At 39.2% G+C, this 17,467-nt stretch overlaps 1 long non-coding RNA gene across 1 annotated transcript in view; it reads right to left on the bottom strand.

Annotated features, from left to right (window-relative positions):
* Nucleotides 1–17,467, bottom strand: part of LOC117504894 — a 797,517-nt gene that overhangs the window by 429,463 nt on the left and 350,587 nt on the right. The window contains exon 2 of the long non-coding RNA XR_004558953.1: nt 13,684–13,691. This is a non-coding gene — a long non-coding RNA (uncharacterized LOC117504894). The remainder of the gene's footprint in view (nt 1–13,683; nt 13,692–17,467) is intronic.

Raw genomic sequence — 17,467 nt, 5'->3', positions numbered from 1 at the left:
GCACCTCATGTGCACTTGGGTGACCGGGGATTGCCTCAAGGTATTTCTTCAGGTTCTTCTTCATCAGGCCTGTTGCTCCCACCACAACTGGGATGATATCGATGTCTTTCAATGACCATGTTGTTCTTAGGTCATTTTTCAGGTCTTGGTATTTCGAGATCTTTCCCCTGTATGAACCATCATGTGTCTGTCTAGGTCACCCTTTCGTCTAAATCTGCGACCACATTCGGAACAGCCAAATTGTTTGTGTCCTGTGTGAATTATCATGTGTCTTTTTAGGTGGCCCTTTAAATCCAAATCTGCGACCACATTCAGAACAGACAAAATGTTTGTGTCCTGTGTGAATTATCATGTGTCTTTTCAGGTCGCCCTTTTGTCTAAATCTTTGACCACATTCAGAACAGCCAAATTGTTTGTGTCCTGTGTGAATTATCATGTGTCTTTTCAGGCGGCCCTCTTCTCCAAATCTGCGGCCACATTCAGAACAGACAAATTGTTTTTGTCTTTTGGTTTTTCATTTATCTTTGATGTCTTTTTAGTAGAATGCAATTGGCCTGTATGAATTATCATGTGTCTGTTCAGGGTGCCCTTTTGTCCAAATCTTTGACCACACTCAGAACAGTCAAATGTTTTTTTGTCCTGTCTGACTTCTAATGTCTTTGTTCTGAGTGCCCTTCTGTTTCTGTGTTTTACTCTGATCAGAACAGCTAAATGGTTTTCTTCTTGCTTGCCTCTCCCTTTGTTGCTCTGAGTTGTTCATGTGACCAGATGCTTTTCCATATTTAGAAGCCTTTAAATTGTTTTTCATCAGTGTTGCCTGAATGAACAATATTGGTATTTTTTCCACAGTTAAAAGTTTCAACGTCGGTGTGAAGAAGCCTCACGGCACCGTAGCGCTGTGAGAGATCCGCCGCTAACAGAAATCCACTGCTCCCAGAATTTTATTTCATTTTATTCGGCAATAAAATTATATAACAATACATAAAAATACTGCAGAGGATAACACAAGAACGCTTCCAATACGGATGCTTATTTGCATTGGTGGGCCTCGAGCACCGAGCTGCTGATCCACAAGCTGCCCTTCTAGCGGCTGGTGAGAAAAATCGCTCAGGACTTCAAGACCGATCTCCGCTTTCTCCGCTAAGATACGGATCCACTGAACCAACTGCTACACATCTATCACGATAATAGCTTTATCTCGAGGATTTAAAGCATCGTAACAACCGTACATTCGCTTCTTTTTTCTATCACGTGTCAGCCTCCTTGTAATCCATAATGGCAACGGCACCTGTCCTGCAGCAAATCGGTCACGTGATTGAAAACCCTCTATAATGTGTGTATAATTCCAGTGTTTACAAAATACCTGTCTACAGTCTAGGCTATATCAGCATATTCTATTACTGTTAATCCCAGTATGAATGTTAAAATACGGCAAACCATTTGTCCTGTATCATAGCTACATATAAGACGTTTGCAGAAAAAAAAGAAGTGAAAATCAGTTTAGTATTGAGAGAGTTACGATGGATTAAATGCACTGCGCCTGTTGAACAGCACTGAGTGGAGCGGGTCAGATGACCGGTCCAAGATGCCGGCCCCACGGCTCATCAGTGCCAATAGGCAGCAGTGGTCGATGCAGCGTCTCCTCTTTATAATGTCTATGTTCAACTCATACTACTGAAAGATCACACCTGTGTTAAAGGAATTGTCACTTATAAAAAAGCTACACCAGACATAAAAATCAGTCTGGTGTTAGCAGGGATATTCCATGGAACATCAACAAATTTCAAACAATTTAAGCAAAATTATCTGAGAAACAGAGTGAGCTATACTAAAATACAAAATGAATGAAATGGAGCAAAATGGAGCCTAATAATCATGAAATGAGGGTAAAAAGTAACGAAAAGGAGGAGACTGACTCCAATATGATTAAATATGATCCAATTAATTACTTTTATTTTATTATTGTTCAGTGAAACTGGGCTGATAATAACGAAACGGGGGTTAAAAGGAGAGAAATGGAGCAGACTGACTTATTGACTTAAGTTTCATCTCTTGAACACCAGATGGCGCACCAGCCCCAACTACATGAACTGAGTTCATTTCACAAAAACAAAAGCTAAAGAATTAAATCAAAGTAATTATTTGGAGTCACTCTGGTTCAATCTGCTCGATTTCGTTACATGTTACCCTCATTTCGTGATTATCAGGACCCAAACACCCTAAACTTGAAAATCGTCATGACGATTTCCATTGTTTAAACAGAGACCTGAATACAAAGGTTTAGTGGACAAACCTGCGCTGGACCAGCGAACTTCAGGCTTGAAAACAGCTTCCAGCACGTTGACTAGTTTCTTCTCTTCTTTAATCCACTCGTTTCTTCTTGCTGCTCTGCGATCTGTTTGTTTCTCCGCTGTTTCAACAACCTTAGCTCTTCCACCTTTTCGCGCTAACTTCACCTTTTCTTCTTCTTCCGGTTTAATGTCGATCTTTGTGCTCCTGGAGCTCCTCAAAAAACTTATTCCAGGATCACAGAATGAAGTTTGATCTGTTCAGAGAAGAGTTTCCAGCGTCTCCAGCTAACTAGCTTTAGCCTCGCCCGCCAAAACGAAAGTTCTTCTTCGTTGGATTCTTCTTCTTCAATCGAGTTTTTTGGCGGTTTGGAAACCGACATGGTGCAGTACTGCCACCAACTGTTGGGGTGTGGAGCATTAATGAAGTCTGATGTATGTTATATATTAATGAGGAAATGTGGTTGATAAGGGAGGGGGAGAAAAAAGGTGGAGGAAATTACACTGTATTATATTCTGTTGAATAACTCTGTTCCCTTTAAATATGATAATACGCCTCCAAGCTGGTTTGCAATTAAAACATGTAACTTGAAAAATTGACCTTTGTGTTACACTTTCAAAACAGTTTAGCATATTGTGAGCCATATCAGTTATATACAACCCCTGGCAATAATTATGGAATCACCTGCCTCGGAGGATGTTCATTCAGTTGTTTAATTTTGTAGAAAAAAAGCAGATCACAGACATGACACAAAACTAAAGTCATTTCAAATGGCAACTTTCTGGCTTTAAGAAACACTATAAGAAATCAGGAAAAATAATTGTGGCAGTCAGTAACGGTTACTTTTTTAGACCAAGCAGAGGGAAAAAAATATAGACTCACTCAATTCTGAGGAATAAATTATGGAATCACCCTGTAAATTTTCATCCCCAAAACTAACACCTGCATCAAATCAGATCTGCTCGTTAGTCTGCATCTAAAAAGGAGTGATTACACCTTGGAGAGCTGTTGCACCAAGTGGACTGACATGAACCATGGCTCCAACATGAGAGATGCCAATTGAAACAAAGGAGATGATTATCAAACTCTTAAAAGAGGGTAAATCATCACGCAATGTTGCAAAAGATGTTGGTTGTTCACAGTCAGCTGTGTCTAAACTCTGGACCTAATACAAACAACATGGGAAGGTTGTTAAAGGCAAACATACTGGTAGACCAAGGAAGACATCAAAGCGTCAAGACAGAAAACTTAAAGCAATATGTCTCAAAAAATCGAAAATGCACAACAAAACAAATGAGGAACGAATGGGAGGAAACTGGAGTCAACGTCTGTGACCGAACTGTAAGAAACCGCCTAAAGGAAATGGGATTTACATACAGAAAAGCTAAACAAAAGGCATCATTAACACCTAAACAGAAAAAACAAGGTTACAATGGGCTAAGGAAAAGCAATCGTGGACTGTGGATGACTGGATGAAAGTCATATTCAGAGATGAATCTCGAATCTGCATTGGGCAAGGTGATGATGCTGGAACTTTTGTTTGGTGCCGTTCCAATGAGATTTATAAAGATGACTGCCTGAAGAGAACATGTAAATTTCCACAGTCATTGATGATATGGGGCTGCATGTCAGGTAAAGGCACTGGGGAGATGGCTGTCATTACATCATCAATAAATGCACAAGTTTACGTTGATATTTTGGACAGTTGAAAGGATGTTTGGGGATGATGAAATCATTTTTCAAGATGATAATGCATCTTGCCATAGAGCATAAACTGTGAAACATTCCTTGTAAAAAAGACACATGGGGTCATTGTCAACGAGTAGATCTGATTTGATGCAGGTGTTAGTTTGGGGGATGAAAATTTACAGGGTGATTCCATAATTTTTTCCTCAGAATTGAGTGATTCCATATTTTTTTCCTCTGCTTGGTCTAAAAAAGTAACCGTTACTGACTGCCACAATCTTTTTTTTCTTGATTTCTTATAGTGTTTCTTAAAGCCAGAAAGTTGCCATTTGAAATGACTTTAGTTTTGTGTCATGTCTGTGATCTGCTTTTTTTCTACAAAATTAAACAACTGAATGAACATCCTCCGAGGCCGGTGATTCCATAATTTTTGCCAGGGGTTGTATGTCACATGTCATAGAATCCTTTACCTTCGAGACCAAACATTCAACACAGTCAAAACTATTCCATTTATTAATCCTTTTATTTAAAGCAGTAATTTGCACCATTTTGTACTGAAATTGGAGCAACTTTAACTTTTGACCCCTGTACAAACTGAAACTGACCTTTGTCACCATTTTTGCTGTTTTTACCCCATAACTCCAAAACATTCTATCACAGATAGTCCAAACTGTACCTTTTTGGAATCGATATGATCAGACAAGTAATGTGATATAGTTTTCAGCATGATTGGAGTATTTTTAAAGTTTGATCTCTGTGTAAATCTTCACTGACCCCAACCTGGCTACAGCTACTACCATGGGATGGCTATCATACATTGTTGTGTAGGCCATGATACACTGAGGCTGGATTCAAAGTCTTGTTTATTCACCTTAAATGGTACCGAAAACCTGCTTGGCTCATGGACGAGAGGGTGATTTACAAATATTCCTCGATTTGTACACGTGTTTTGTGATCCACAAACACGAAAGCATTTGCAAAACTGAAAATTGTGTTCTCCTGTTGGTATTTAGCTGCACCGCCCCCTGCCAGTCAAAATGTATAGAACAGCACTGCCATCTACTGGATGGAAATGTAAATAGCAACTTACATATTTGTGGATCTCAATTGAAGTTTTGCACTGAGAATATCTCAATACTGCGTAAGTGAGCAACATGATGAATGTGTGTAATCGGTGATCTACAAATGCTGAATCACACTTCACAAACAGAATTTTCAGTTTTGCAAATGCTTTTGTGTTTGTGGAGCAAAGCACGTGTACAAATAGAGGAATAAAATCACCCTCTGTGCATTTGTAAGTATTAATGAGACAAATTTAACTCCATATGAGTCTTACTTTTGTCCTGTTCATGTCCACTTAAACTTTTTTTTTTTTTTACACCACTATCGATGTCTTTAACGTGGTCTTCCTTCTCTCTGTAATTTTGATCATGTTACAGATGCAGCTCAACAAAACAAACTTGCAGAAACTCAAAATGTCCACATCCGGGTTCTTTCACTGACTTTAGATATTACAGAGATTCTGATTGGATGAAAGTTTGCTGTTGTAGAAAAAGTAAACAATGATGTTGAGTGTTTTAGTTTGGAGTTTCAGCAGCACTATGATGGTTCACATGTATATGAGGAAAGATTTAACTGGCACCGATGATCCGCGCTGCACCAACACCCAAACATTTTCTCAACAGATTTACTCTGATCTCAGAAATGGACCAGAAAAACTCTGAAATCCACGGATCTGTGGAAAATTCTCATCCCTGATCCAGACAGGTTTTAAGATCAGTGGAATTTATCTGCTGAATCCAGATGTTTTTCTGGAGTCTAGAAGTTTCTTTCCAGCTGCTGTCAGACTGAATTTGTCAAACTCAGACTGTGTGACTCTGAGTGAACACAAAGTGTTTGATTTTGGAGTTCAGTAACATTCACACGTGGCTGAGTTTGGCTCTGATTCAAACCGGATCAGATTTTCACCAGTCTGAACTGAGACTGAGATGAGGACTGAAGGTCACTCGAGTGGCGTCTCTGGGCTCTTTAAGCACACACTTTGATCTCATCCCCGATTTTGCTGCCGACTGTCTCACAAAGCCGACAAACAACTTGACCTCATGATGACTCAGTTGTTTTACCGACGACACAGCGGTCGCTCTATTTTTCAGACTGTTTCTCTACAGGAAAATCTTCTTGAAACAATCACTTTGGACACGACCTTCAGTCCATCACCTGCTCACTTCTCTCAGCTGTGACGTCTCCTCACAGCACTTTGTCCTGGTTGACCTCCAGCCTTGATAAGCTCCGCCCTCTTACCTCCAACATCCAGCTGACTGAAGCTGTCAGAAACCTGATCAGAGCAGCTGAACAGCAGCGTTGTAAATCTGGACACTCTGTTGTCCTCAGTTCATGTCCGTCTCTTCTGTCATGTTGATCTTCCAGCATTTCTGCTGCCAAATTGTCTTTATGACAGAATCAGAAATGCCGCTGATTCAGGAAAAATGTTCACCTTTAAGACACTCCTCATTCCACCTCCACCATCGACCTCTGACCTTACAGGTACAGCAGCAGACATCATGAACCGGTTCTAGTTAATAACCAGAGCTCATCCGGGTTTATTCTCCTAATTATTTCCCTGCACTATGCAGGTGAGGAAAATGATGACACACCACAAATAAAATTCTTTACCAACAGCTGTAAATTCTGTAAGAGTCATTTTAGTGTTTACACTATTGTGTAAATAGACACTTGAATGAAACCTGAAGTATCAGCTGAAATGTTGACAGCAGTGTGTCGACTGGATCAGAGGACAGAAATTTACTGGAAATATTTTTGCTGGAAGTTGAGATTCTCCTCCAAAAATTCAATGACTTTAACATTCCTTGAATACCATCTTGTGGTGATTTTTCTCTCATACAATTTGGGAATTTGTACAACTGTGGGTGAATTTCATGGTTTTTCATGACCAAAAGTTGGCATTCAAAATTCAACAGGGAAGAACAGAACTTCAAACAAAACCAAATTCACCAGTTTGGTGGATTTTATTGTTTTTCTAACACACAATATTTTTCAACAAAAAGCATAATTTTGTGAAGAACTGAGAACAGTGTTTAAATAAATCTACCTAATATGAATCAAAATGAAAACTTTTGCATGAATTTCACCTTAATGAAATCCATTCTTTTCTAAAATTTATTATTTCACATATCCACAAGGATGAATTATGAACAGTATTTAGAAGAAACAAACAAAACCAACAGAATTAAAATACAACAGAAACTGAAAAAGTGTTTTGGTGAATTTCACTATTTTCACCATAAAAATTTCTACAATTTCCAAAACAATTCAAAAGTTCAATATTGTGTGAGGAAGGATTGTAAATCAGTGTTTAGATAAAACAAACAAAAACAATCATCAAAATCCATCAAGAACTGAAGAAACATTTGGGTGAATTACAGTTTTCACACTAAAAAGTCTATATTTTACTAAAAACTTACAATTCCAACATTAAGACATTATTACACTCAGAGAAACTGATATGGCATCAGATCAGTGCCAAAACCACTCTCATGTTAAAAAAAAAAAAAAAAGCATTCAGGCGTATTATTTCACACACGTAGATATTAACTGCACATGCAAAGATGTCATGCCAAAAACAGAAAGTATCCCGATGCGTCTTCAATGTAGCTCCCTTCATCCAACTGTATGTTTTCTGTTTTTGTCTTTACTTTTTTTGAGAATTTTTCAATTTCCTCTCTCTCAGGTGGTTGTTGTACTTCTACTGTGTCGTTTGCCAACTTCCTGAACATGAGCCTGGGTATTTTTTTTTTTTTTTTTTTTTGCAAATTGCTTGTTTATCTGTTTTGCTTGTTCAAGTATTTTCTTGTCTTTGTTCTTAATCTGTACTGCAAAATCTTTCACTAAGGCTTGATGTTCATCTAACCTCCCACCCAGCTGTTTATCTTCAACATTGTATTTTCTTTTAATGCAATTTACGTTAAAATTCATTTTGTGGTTTTGGCTTTCCAAAAATATGGCCATTTGGGAGATCTTTGCTTTTAGGCGGCTGATTTTTTTTGTTGTAATTTTTTTTTTTTTTTTTCCATTGTGGCACGGTATTTTTTTTTTTCTTAATTGTGGTTCCTTTTCTCTCTAAATCTTGTGGGGCTAATTTACTTTGTACAGTAGTGTTCAGAATAATAGTGCTATGTGACTAAAAAGATTAATCCAGGTTTTGAGTATATTTCTTATTGTTACATGGGAAACAAGGTACCAGTAGATTCAGTAGATTCTCACAAATCCAACAAGACCAAGCATTCATGATATGCACACTCTTAAGGCTATGAAATTGGGCTATTGGTAAAAAAAAAAAAGTAGAAAAGGGGGTGTTCACAATAATAGTAGCATGTGCTGTTAACACTACAAACTCAAAGCTGTTATGTTCAAACTGAATTTTTATCAATCCTGTGAATCACTAAACTAGTATTTAGTTGTATAACCACAGTTTTTTTTTCATGATTTCTTCACATCTGCGAGGCATTAATTTTGTTGGTTTGGAACCAAGATTTTGCATGTTTACTAGTGTGCTTGGGGTCATTGTCTTGTTGAAACACCCATTTCAAGGGCATGTCCTCTTCAGCATAAGGCAACATGACCTCTTCAAGTATTTTGACATATCCAAACTGATCCATGATACCTGGTATGTGATATATAGGCCCAACACCATAGTAGGAGAAACATGCCCATATCATGATGCTTGCACCACCATGCTTCACTGTCTTCACTATGAACTGTGGCTTGAATTCAGAGTTTGGGGGTTGTCTCACAAACTGACTGCGGCCCTTGGACCCAAAAAGAACAATTTTACTTGCATCAGTCCACAAAATATTCCTCCATTTCTCTTTAGGCCAGTTGATGTGTTCTTTGACAAATTGTAACCTCTTCTGCATGTCTTTTATTTAACAGAGGGACTTTGCGGGGGATTCTTACAAATAAATTAGCTTCACACAGGCATCTTCTAACTGTCACAGCACTTACAGGTAACTCCAGACTGTCTTTGATCATCCTGGAGCTGATCAGTGGGTAAGCCTTTTTCATTCTGGTTATTCTTCTATCCGTTTTGATGGTTGTCTTCCTTTTTCTTCCATGCGTCTTTTTTTTTTGGTCCATTTTAAAGCATTGGAGATCACTGTAGATGACAGCCTATAATTTTTTGCACCTGCATATAAGTGTTCCCCTCTCCAATCAACTTTTTAACCAAACTACGCTGTTCTTCTGAACAATGTCTTCAACGTCCCATTTTCCTCAGGCTTTCAAAGAGAAAAGCACGTTCAACAGGTGCTGGCTTCATCCTTAAATAGGGGACACCTGATTCACACCTGTTTGTTCCACAGAATTGACAAACTCACTAACTGAATTCCACACTATTATTGTGAAGAAATATACTCAAAACCTGGATTAATCTTTTTAGTCACATAGCACTACTATTACTCTGAACACTTCTGTATGTACCATGCTGCTCTATAATTTACACAGTTTAAATGTGGTTCCTTCTGGGACCAGTTTTGTCAGTCTCAGGTTAACTTTTTGCAGGACAGTTTGAATTTTTTAATTTTCCTTTATTTTAGTCAGTTTTGGATGCTCTTTTGTGTCCATTTTTTTTTGTTTCTTCTTCTTACTAATTCCTCTTCTCGTTCCTGCTGTTCTGCATCTGGGTGCACCTGCATATTGTTTTGTAGATGAGCTGGTGAATGGCTCATTTTTTTGGGGGGGGGGCAGTGAATCACTATGAGTTATCATGCGTTTGTTTAGAGTGCCCTTCTGTTTCTGTCTTTTACTCTGATCAGAATAGCTAAATGGCGTGTCTGGTATGAATCATCATGTGTCTGTTCAGGTTGCTCTTTATTCCAAATCTTTTACCACACTCACAACAGACAAATGCTTTTTGCCCTGTATGAATTATCATATGTCTTTTCAGGGTGAGCTTCTGTCCAAATCTTTGACCACACTCAGAACAGACAAATGCTTTTTGTCCTGTATGAATTATCATGTGTATTTTCAGGTCGCTTTTTCGTCCAAACCTTTTACCGCACTCAGAACAGACAAATGCTTTTTGCCCTGTATGAATTATCATGTGTATTTTCAGTTTGTTCTTTCGTCCAAACCTTTTACCGCACTCAGAACAGACAAATGCTTTTTGCCCTGTATGAATTATCATGTGTGTTTTCAGGTTGCCCTTTCGTCCAAACCTTTTACCGCACTCAGAACAGACAAATGCTTTTTGCCCTGTATGAATTATCATGTGTGTTTTCAGGTTGCTCTTTTGTCCAAACCTTTTACCGCACTCAGAACAGACAAATGCTTTTTGCCCTGTATGAATTATCATGTGTATTTTCAGGTCGCTCTTTCGTCCAAACCTTTTACCGCACTCAGAACAGACAAATGCTTTTTGCCCTGTATGAATTCTCATGTGTGTTTCCAGGTCGCTCTTTCGTCCAAACCTTTTACCACACTCAGAACACTCAAATGCTTTTTGCCCTGTATGAATTATCATGTGTCTGTTCAGGTTGCTCTTTAGTCCAAACCTTTGACCACACTCAGAACAGACAAATGCTTTTTGTCCTGTATGAATTATCATGTGTGTTTTCAGGGTGCCCTTTTGTCCAAACCTTTTACCACACTCAGAACAGACAAGTGGATTTTTCCCTGCGTGAACTGTAATGTGTTTGTTCAGAGTGTCCTCCTGTTTCTGTCTTTTACTCTGATCAGAACAGCTAAGTGGTTTTCTTTTTGCTTTCCTCTCCTTTTGTTGCTCTGAGTTGTTCATGTGACCAGATGCTTTTCCATATTTAGATCCTTTAAATTGTTTTTCATCAGTGTTGCCTGAACCAACAATATTGGTATTTTTCTGACAGTTAAAACTTGACTGAAGTTCTCTGGTCTGTTTCCAGTCATCACTGTCATCAGTCTCACTTCCAGAACTGTCTGAACTCCTGCCACTGGTATCTGGTTGTAAATGACTGTTTGGACCTGAGTTGCTGGCTGGTTGTGGTCCTCCATCGTCCTCTCCATCAGCTTCTTCTGTCAGTGTTCTGTGTACAGATGAGCTGCTGGCTACAGGCTCAGCCTCTGTGCTCTCATCACTTCGGCTTTGATGAAGCTGTGATGACTCTGGTTTTTCATCATCATTTTCACTCTTCACAGGGACGGCAGTGAAACCAAACTTCGTGAGATCTGCCTCCTCCAGCTGCTGAAGCTGCTCTCCCTGCTGACTTATGCACAGCTTCTCTTCTTCTTTAATGTCCTCCTGGTCAACACTCAGATTCCATTCCTTGTGCTCAGGGAGAGTTTCTTCTTTAATCACCAACAACGGCTGCATGTCTGCAAAGAACCAAATTAACAATAAATGTCACAACAACACTCACTAAAATAAAGTATCAGTGGTGAGTTTGACCTGATGACAGTAAGTTATTTCACTGATGGAACTGATAAAGTGGAAATGTACATCAGCATTTGTTTTAAATTTCGCAAAATTTCTTGTCTTCCACAATTGACTATTGCTGTGTTTTATTTCCTGGATTGCTATAAAATAGTGTAGGATGTCTACAGATGGTACAGAATTACTGTTGCTCGAGTTTTGATGAAAACCAGGAGGTTTGATCACAGACATTCTGGCTTCCCTTCACTGACTCGAGGACTAGATTTCAAGATTTTGTTCGACTTTTCAGGCTCTAAACGTCATGAACTCAACTATCTTGCTGAACTTGTTCAGCCTTATGTGCCTCCTCGTGCCCTGTGGTCCTTGGATGCAGACTTGCTCTGTGTCTCAAGGGTTAAAAAGAAGTCAGCAGGCTTCAGAGCCTTTTTTTTTTGGCCGTGGTCTTATCTTGTGGAACAGGCTGCCTGTTGACATTTGAAGTGTGACTCCAAGACTATTTTTAAAACATATTTTTTTGTAATTAGTTTGAAGGTTTTTCATCATCTTTGCATTTTTTTTCTTGTATTTAATTATTTTCTGTTTCTTATTTTGGGATATGGGAATGTTTGTTTTATGTTGGTCTGCAGCTATGTTCAACACTTTGTTGAGGTTTTTTTCCTTTATTTAAAATACTTTACAAATGTATTATTATTATTTAGGGCAGCATGGTGGATTAGTGGTTCACACTGTTGCCTCACAGCAAGAAGGTCATGGGATCGATTCCCACCTGTGACATTTCTGTGTGGAGTTTGCATGTTCTCCCCGTGTTTGTGTGGGTTCTCTCCGGGTGCTGCAGCTTCCTCCCACATCCAAAGACCTGCATGTTAGGTGAACTGAAAACTTTAAATTGACCCTTGGTGTGTGTGTGTGTTTGTCTATATGTGGCCCTGTGACAGATCGTAGTCCTGTCCAGGGTGTACCCGTCTCATACTCCATGACAGCTGCAATGGGCTCTGACCCCTCATGACCCTTAATTGGAGTAAGCGGGTACAGAAGATGGTTAATTATTACTAAATACATGGCACTCGCACAAGATGTCAGAAGTCATCAAATATGATATGAACACATCTATAGTGACATTACAACTCATTAAATATATATAAGCTAAAAAAATTTAATTCATACTTTGTAATGTTGCTGTTTGCAAAAACAAAAACATTAATGGATTGAATTTCTACAGCACTTTTTACCATCTGGTACACATGTTCAAAGAGCTTTTGGCCGTTTATTCAGCGTCCAGACGTTTAATAAACTTTCACTTTCAAGCCTTTTTTCCAACATATTTTTATTATAACCATTTTATTAAGCACTTATTCAGTGTTAAAATGCTCCTTTTTTAAGGCTCAGTTAATGATCATAACTTTTTTGTTAAAACTAGCAACACAAAGTAGCCTTGCTAGTTATGCTCCAACCAAAGAGGTTATATATGAGAACTAGAGTTCACACTCCCAATGCTGCCCACTAAACGTGAACGTCCCTTCATGGACAGCGACATGACGTCTCCTAAACGGGCAGAAATATTGACGAAGTTCCTAGATGTTAATCCATTTTTAATGGGGATTCACGACTAAACACACTCAGAAAAACACTCGCAAAATGCGTGTTAAAATGCCATTCTGACCTGGATGTCGAGCCAGTAAAATTAATTAACATTAAATCATGTCAGGAAAGTATTAAACTTACTCTGACACTCACACATTCCCAAATATTAGTGTTGAAAGTTACATGGATCTGATCTGTTCCAAGCTGCTGCTTTGACAGGCACAGCACGGCTCCTAAAACCATTAATATATATATATATATATATATATATATATATATATATGCACAATTATCTTTTATTGACCAGTTTCATTCATGAAGTCAGTGGTCTGTGTATGTGTGCACATTTCTGTGTGTGTGTGAGTGACTGTAAGTAGCACAGTCATTATAATCTCCAAGCAGCGGTTTGTTATTTTAATGTGCAAAAAAAAAAAAAAAAAAAAAAAAAAAAAAAAAAAAAAAATCCTCGGTCTTGTCGAACAATTTGAATCACTAACAACAAGTATTTTAACTAGACATCGGTCGAGCAGGAGAAAATATCAACTAGACATAAGTGAAGAGTTAATGGTCCGTGTCCACGGATGACACAGGCAGGAAACATACACCTGTTTATCAACCAAATGTCACAGACAGTGACAAGAAGAACCAAAACCACTTATGGAAGGAAATATTGTCTCTCTTCCTCTGTTTGTGGTTTTGCCAACATGGACAGCTTTCTGGCATATTTCACCTGTTTCTTGATGAGACTAATTGAATTTCTATGAGCGGTGCTCAGTAAATTGCCCAGAGTTAAAATAGCAGGCGGGACAGTCTCTTTGCTGTATAGACCTTAGCAATGCTTATATAGACCTGGTCTTGTGTTTTATCTCCTCTGGTTGCACATTTTACATCATAATGGAGTTTATGTAACATTGTCTTCAGGTCAGCATGATTGAAATCTGTCCATGATCAATGGACATGTCCTCTGAACGTGGAAGCTTGGCTCGCCTCTTCTGCAGTTTTGAAGCTTCACTGTCAGCAAAGTCCAGTGGGATGAATAAAATGTATCAATCCAGGAACGTACTGATAAAAGGATTTTTGGCCTTGGTGTGTTGACTTGTGGAGGCTTGGTGTACAGTAGCGCAGTCTTGTGTAGATTTAAATACAGTCGCGGAGTGTTGCGTAGACTTGGTTAAAAACTGCGTACTTTCTGCTCGACACTGAAAAAAATTAAGAGCCTGTCAGGCAGGTTGTGATTTATGACCCCGTCTGTTTGTCCCAATTTTGTTTTTTTAAATGGGTAGATATATGTTAAAAACAAACAAAAATCACATTTTTTTAAATCCTTGATAAGGTTCACTTTATTTTAGGGGGTCCTGGTAATTTGGGGTGAAAATGAGCCAAAATAGCAAAATCACAAAATTTAGGTTTTTAAATGCTCATATTTCCGTGCGCCCTGAGTGAGCCAAATTGATTTTCATTTGTCTTAATCTATTGGGTATGGACTCTCCAAAAACATGAAAATTTTGGTGGCTGACCCGTGCAGCCCACAGGTGGCGCTGCAAATCACAGTTTTTTTGTAATTGTGCACATTTTCACAGGGGCGGTGTGGCCTGCGGCCTTAAGTCACCCAAAGTCTTTTATGCATGTGATGATAGATTAGGACCGCTTACTTTGATTTTGATTAAAATTTTGGTGGCCAACTTTGGGCGCACAATTATAGGGCGCACTTTTTGGCACAAAAATGCAAATTTACCATTTTTTCGCACAGTGATTTCTCCATACGTCCTAAGTCAAAAGTGATGAAATATGGCTTATTGTCAGTCAGCATCTCTAGTTTCAGTTGGAAAGAGTTTTGTGGCTGGTTTGAGTATTGACCCTTTTTGCACCATTTTTATTGGACCACTTTACAAAGATTTTCATGAAACTTGCAGAATTTGCTCCCATAACAGAGTAAAGGGGCCTCTGTAAGTTTGAGTGCAGTGTGGCAAACCAATTTGGATGTAGGTTGCCACCTGGTGGCCAAATGTGATGCAGCACAAGAATACTCAGCCAAAGGAACACAAAAGTAAAAATGAAATGAAGGTTCTGCTACTAACCTATAAAATTATTCATGGACTGGCACCTCCCTACCTAGCTGACCTAATTAAACCTTATGTACCGGCCCGGGCATTACGTTCTCAGGGTGCAGGACTACTTTGTGTCCCTAGAGTGAATAAGAAGTCTGCAGGTCACAGAGCTTTCTCTTATTGTGCCCCTGTTCTGTGGAATGATCTCCCTGCATCAACAATCAGATTCTGTGGAGACTTTCAAGTCCAGACTTAAGACGCACTTCTTTTCCCTTTCGCGTGGCTAGCATACTGGTGCAGTTTTGTTTTACGCTTTTTACTCTTTTAATTCATGTTATAAGTAATTGGAGCGGGCCTCGGCCTCAACTTTACCTAAATTCTAAATTCTGGGTCTTTTAGTGAAGCTTAGGGCTAGCGGCCAGCGATCAGCTTAGTATTTCTCTGTTTCTCTTGTAGATTAATGCTGGCAAATTATACAGTATTTTTTGTCTTTCTGTTGCCTGATTCTGTTTTTTTGTCTCTGTTAAAGGTGCAGCTCCATCCAGAGATGGGAGTTGTATTTGTGTTGGCAATCCTCCTGTCCTGTCCACCAACAGCATTTCTTGTATATTCGTCTGTGAATTGTTCTGTAATTTATATTTGTAACGGCCCAAGCAGAGGGTCACCCCTTTGAGTCTGGTCTGCTTGAGGTTTCTTCCTCAGAGGGAGTTTTTCCTTACCACTGTTGCTCTGGGGGTTGGTAAGGTTAGACCTTACCTGTGTGAAGGGCCTTGAGGCAACTCTGTTGTGATTAGGCGCTACATAAAGAAAAATAAATTGAAACTGAAAACGATTCGATCCACCAACATCAATAGCCTCTTTTTTTTTTAACGAGTCCTTTATTGGTCCTTTTTAATCGGGAAAATCATTTCTTTATGTTGATTCGACACCCTGCAGCGAGTCTGTAATAAACCACTTCTGCAATGGCTCTGCTTTGAATCTTGAAACAACGAAACAGTGATCCAACCTGCTGCTCCGTTGGTTCAGCTTTTCAGAAGCGGCAAGTCCACTTCTTAACCCCTCTCAAAGCCATTTAAAAATATCAATCGTGAGTAACTTTTGTGCAGATTAAAGTCACTAACTGGGACTCTTGTCTTGTTGCGAGAAAAAAAAAAGAAAAAGAAAAAGAGAATCCTCCTCCGTTCCATTTGTACCCATCCAAACACTGCGCCACTCTCTGCTGAGACAGAGTCCAGTCGGAATTAATCACTTCAAAGCGAATCGCTGTTTAAATCAAATGACACCTCTTTCCAAATGTTTTAACAGAGACAAATGGTAAATGGACTGCATTTATATATATAGAGAGCTTTTCCATCTGTATCACATTCACCCCGATGTCAGGGTGCTGCCATACAAGGTGCTCGCTACACACTGGGACCAATAGGGGATTAAAGGCCTTGCCCAAGGGCCCTTAGTGATTTTCCAGTCAGGTGGGGATTTGAACCCATGATCTTCTGGACTCAAGCCCAACACCTTAACCACTAGACCATCACCTCCCCAGACAACAGACTAAAATGTTTTTGGGGGTTTTTTCCCCTCCCAAAAATGAGATGTCCTGACGTGCAGCACAGCCGTTTGCAAGAGTTCAGCTCAGAGGTTGTTGTGGTCAGTTCAGCAGCTCCTGTTATTGTCCGGTGTCCCCACAGCGGATACAGTCAGATCTGCATAGTTATTTGGCACAGGTTTTACACTGGATGTCCTTCCTGATGCAACTCCTGTTATACCTGGAGAAACACACACAGCCACTTGTGTGCGGAAGAGTTCTCCCATCCAAGTACTAACCAGACGCTGTACTGCTTAGCTTCTGACGGGATCAGGCTTACACAGAGCAGACCGGCTGCCAGCTCAGAGGTATGGAGTTAGATTTGTGCCATTAATGTCTGAAAGGAAATGCTTTTGAAGAAAAAAAAACTACAGATTTTGTTTATTTTTATTTATGTCCAGAGATCAAGGATCCAGTAACCAATTTCATATGTATTTACTTTAAGACTTAATAAAATGTTACTGACATAGAAAACCTGTAAAACCTACTTGTAGCACACAGACAGTTCACAAGAGATATCCATAAGGGAATTGATAAGGAATCGGATCGATAAGCGGAATCGATAATGGTACTGATAAAATTTCATCAATACCCATCCTTTGTTATTTATGTTATAATGTTTATAATGTTTTAGTAAAAGTCAAAGATGTTTAAATGTTAAAAACAAAAAATATGTTTAAAATATGACAAAAGAACAGACTTCTTGCTGCAAAATCCGCAGCGCCGCACGTCTCGGGAATCGGAGCCACGGAGCTCCGTGGCCGCTGAGCTCTGTGGCCGCTGAGAGGGGTTTATATATTTTTAATGACTTGAATTCTTTGCGGGTCTCGCCTCCGTAGCCCGCGACGGTACAACGGA

Source organism: Thalassophryne amazonica, chromosome 23 (assembly GCF_902500255.1).
Source record: "Thalassophryne amazonica chromosome 23, fThaAma1.1, whole genome shotgun sequence".
NCBI lineage: Eukaryota > Metazoa > Chordata > Actinopteri > Batrachoidiformes > Batrachoididae > Thalassophryne > Thalassophryne amazonica.
The sequence above is the reverse complement of the archived record's forward strand: the minus strand, read 5'-3'. Positions and strand labels throughout refer to the sequence as shown.